Source organism: Thunnus albacares, chromosome 15, assembly GCF_914725855.1.
Source record: "Thunnus albacares chromosome 15, fThuAlb1.1, whole genome shotgun sequence".
NCBI classification, from domain to species: Eukaryota; Metazoa; Chordata; class Actinopteri; order Scombriformes; family Scombridae; genus Thunnus; species Thunnus albacares.
In genome coordinates, this window is record NC_058120.1 from 993,311 (window position 1) to 997,851 (window position 4,541).

Below are 4,541 nucleotides of genomic sequence, written 5' to 3' on the forward strand. Positions count from 1 at the left end.
AGCCTTACTAAGAACACGCTATGCTAGGTGAATCATGAACACAGTACACCAATATCACTGAAAAGTCTATCCCAGTGATCTCTGTTGCTCGATGAACACTTCAATGTCCTGCCAACTAATACTATTTATAGAGGTTGGAGCAGACAATGTGAGGGCTCTATATAAAAAGAACCTGTAGCTGGACAATATTAAAAAAGAACTGGAAATCAAAAAGCTGAAATTGGAAATTGAGCTATTGGAGAAGGTATTGCAGTAAATGGTACTTAGAATTTTATTGGTTAAGCATGATTGACATTGTATACTTATGACTCTTTTTCTCTTTTCCCAGCAAAGGCAGAACAACTAACTAAAAATGTGAAATGCATCCTGTTATTGGTTTATTCTTTTTTTCAAGATTCAACTTATCAACTTAACTTGTCATTGTACAACAGGGTTGCAAAATGAAATGAAAGTTGTAGATCTTTCATGCTACACACATAGAACGTAGGCTACAGTATTTACAGATAATTAAATTTGGAATAAAAAAGAATCAAAATTATATATGAAATAAAATATTTCTTTCTTTTTCTTTTACATAAAAAACTGATTAGTAATGGCCTGTCTAATGGCTGCTCCAGTGGGGTGATCCAGGGTGATGGGGTCAACAATGTCAGGTGCCACCAATGGCACATGAGGGGCTCTCTCCTTTCACATGGTGGCGATGTTGTGGAGCACCATGCATGCTGTTGTGATCTGGCAGGCCCTCTCAGGAGAGACTCTCAAACCCCGGAGACAGTTAAAACGAGACTTGATGACCCCAAAGGTCATCTCAATCCTCACCCGGCATTTACTGAGGGCCACATTAAAGCACCTCTCTGGTGGCGTCTGTGGGTCAGGATAGGGGGTCATCAAGAACCTTGTACAAGGGTATCCTCTGTCCCCCAGCAGAAGCCCATCATAGTGCCCTGTTAATAAAAGGAGAGGAAATTACTTGACCAGTGTCACAATTAAACAAGCAATAGTATTAATTCTATATGTTTGCCATACCTTGCTCAAACCGATGACCCAGTGATGACTCCTGGAAAATGCGGGAGTCGTGAACCAAGCCAGGCCATTTGGCCTCCACACTTGTGACCATCAATTGGTGGTCACAAGTCATCTGCAAAAGCATTGAGGTTAATTTCACAATGAAAGCACTAAAACAAGGAAAAGGTACCAGTTAAGGCTTTTAAAGGGATAATTGTATACTACATTATAATAAATAATATATACAATTGTGCAAAGTTTCATGCGCAGCACTATTAAAAAGCTTTAGTGTACCTGCATGCTATGTGCCACCAATCACCTTACAAAAATGAGCACCAGGTAGTTTACCTGAACATTGATACTATGAAAGGACTTCCTGTTAACAAAGTCACCCCTATGTTCCCCTAAGGCTCCACTAATGGGAATGTGGGTGCAATCAATTGCACCTATCACCATAGGGAATCCTATGAAGGAATTAGATTTATACATTATATTTCACATGCAAGTATTCATCATACTTATTATTACTAAAGTGAACTATAAGGTTCCCGTGGCAAAAAAACGCAACGATATGCACACAGTTTGTGCCACTGTAAGTGCTCTCCTTTTTGTGGAGTTACTCACATATGGCTCCAGCAGTTTGCATAAATAACGTATTCCCTCAGCTGAGAATCTGTAGCGTTCATAGAGAATGACGTCAGGAAAAGATATGGGATCACTCCAATCTCTAAATACTCTCTCCCTCCGAAGAGTACCTTGCACAATAATTGCGCCGAGGTCCACCGGATTATTCAAAAATAGTGATGCCATTTTCAAGAGAGGTGGTTAGTGAAAGAGCAGCACTTTTTATAGCCGATATGAGCTGAAACTCGGAACATAACCTGCCCCGGACCAGGTTAAGTTTGCTGCATCAGTTACCATGGTGATGTAGCCAGGTTAAAAGAGAGCAACTTTCGTGACATTGAAAACCCTGGCTCAACGTATCTTGCTAACCCACTAATCTCGCTTCGAAGTACACCCCTCAGATCCACTGTATTACAATAACAGCCCGACTGTTTACTGTCCCATCAGATCAGCTGACCAATCAATACACACTTTGGATCAAAGGGGTGTTGCCGTCTGTTAAAACTCTTCTGCATATGATACACCTGTGTTTCCTCACTCTAAGCTCCTCCAGGAGCCTCCTCACTTCTTGCTCCTCGTCTCCTCCAGGTGCATTAAAGGGATTGGAAGATCCTCCATGATAGCGGAGGGAGATTGCTTTCCGGGTCACGGAGGAGAGAGGACGCGAGGAAGCATAGAATTAGCAAATTGAAAAGCACCCGCTGTGTTTCCCTCAGCCACTCACTCCCAGCCTGCCCTTGAGTCTACTCACCTGTTCCCCGTTCCTTGATCAGTTTGGTTTGTATTTAAGGTCTGGTTTTGAGTTCAGGCTTTGTCGAGTCGTCTGTGGTTATGGTTAGTGTTTCCTGTTCCTGTGTCTCAGTGTTTCATGTTTATCATTAAATATTCTGCATCTGATCTTGCCTGCCCGCCATCTCCTGCATTTGGATCCACCTGTTCCACTCACTACCTTACAGTCTCATTTAATTGAGCCTCTCCTGACTGAAATACTTGTTAGAAAAAACTTTCAACACAAACAAATGAATCGTATGTAACTTTTAGTTGTTAAACCTATGTGCCTACATGAAGCACAACCTTTGTGTCTATGTATAGGCCAATTTCTGTCAAAGCAAACAAATGCAAAGCCTTTCACTCACCTTCTATATTAGAGACTATCTTGTAAAATCTGATATGCCAATAAAATGTTGTAAAAACTTTTGGCCAAAATGCTCAGTGGTCATTTTCATTGTCATAATTATGTACAGTGTAACTTTCTAATCAAGGTAATGAATTCACTCATCCTTCAACTGGCAGGAACATGTATGTTTCAAGTTTATTTACTTTAATGTCCATGTGATTTATTTTATGTTGGCAAAAGAAAACGTAATCTAAAAACTTGAACTTGCGAACATAAATATTTTATTAGGAAGCATGATGAGGGGTCTCCTGTAGCCAGACATTTCAGGTCAGGTAATTATTAGGTTAATGATCTTTATTGAAGTTCAACTTTACCACTGGAGAGGCAATCGAGAAAAGTAGTTTCTACAAAGAGAGATTAATTATCTGGGCATTTTAATGCCATCTGGTTTAAATGAAGATTTCTCACTATCCTGCTTTTTGTAATATAATTTATGTTTAGTGAGGTTTGGTTTGTTGTTGCAAGCTCCTCCTTGGAATGAGCGTTGTTTGGAATACGAGGGCTCCTATTGGCTCCATTGTTGCGCTTGCTTAGGTTATGCAGCTCACCTGTGCTTACTTGTAACACTGTTTTGGCTGCTGTGGCTCAGGAGGTTGAGCAGGTCGTCGGAAGATCAGCAGTTCGATCCCCGGCTCCTCCAGTCCACATATCGATGTGTCCTTGGGCAAGATACTTAACACCTAATTGCTCCTGATGACTGTGCCATCAGTGTGTGAATGATTAGATTCATCTGATGGGTAGGTTGGGACCTTGCATGGTAGCCCTTGTACCCATTCAGCGTATGAATGTGTGTGAATGGGTGAATGTGATTCATAGTGTAAAAGCGCTTTGAGTGGTCGAAAAACTAGAAAGGCGCTATACAAGTACAGTCCATTCACCATTTACTGTTTCCAGTTTCCACATTGAGGAAGGGTGGCTGCCGAAATGTCTGTGTGATGCAGGAATAACCAGATTAAGATGAGTGCTGTCCTACTTTTTTCGATTTTTTTTTTTTTTTTTTGAGGAGCACCAGCACCAATCTAAAGTGCATTGATTCATTATCTAACACATTATACAGTCCAGTCCAATACATGCAAGTGGAAATTCTTGATAGATAACTTGTTTTGATGCATACCTTGTTTTCACCGAAAACAAGAATAAACAAAAACTTTCCAGAGGTGTAAAATCCCGTCCCATTCCCTTAGCTCGCCACATCCCTTTCCTTTTTCTCTCCCCACAGCTGACAGTATGCAGGAGCTTGTCACCTACCAATACACTGAATGAATGATGACATATAACAGAGGTGACTTCCCTTCCCTTCATCTATCCATCACTGAGGAGATTGTTTATGCAGTTGACCTCAGCTTTACCCAGCTCTCATCCTGCTGCCTGAACGACCACGCCGAAAAACAGAGCAGCTCACATGAAGGTCACCCGCCTCTCCTGACCACAGTTCATAGTTAGGATACGCTAGCCTCTGTTGATGAATTGAAGTTGTAAACTGTAAACTGTGATTGTAATGTAGCATTACATTATTAAAATGTGTCTTTGTGTAGTTGATAATCAATTATTTCCTTGTGTCAGTCAGTTCAATAACTTCATATTTTTGTATAGGTCTTTGTGTTTTGTTTTGCAACTCAGATAGATCACCAACCAAATAAATAGAGAAATAAAGTAGTTAAATATGGTAAAGTATTATACAAAATATATACATAGCAATATAATATCTTACAGCAATCGTAGGAGAAATATTGCA

General features: G+C 40.4%; 1 pseudogene; it reads right to left on the reverse strand.

Annotated features, from left to right (window-relative positions):
• Positions 1–570: 570 nt before the first annotated feature.
• On the reverse strand, positions 571–1,815 carry LOC122998094 (annotated as a pseudogene).
• Positions 1,816–4,541: the final 2,726 nt, after the last annotated feature.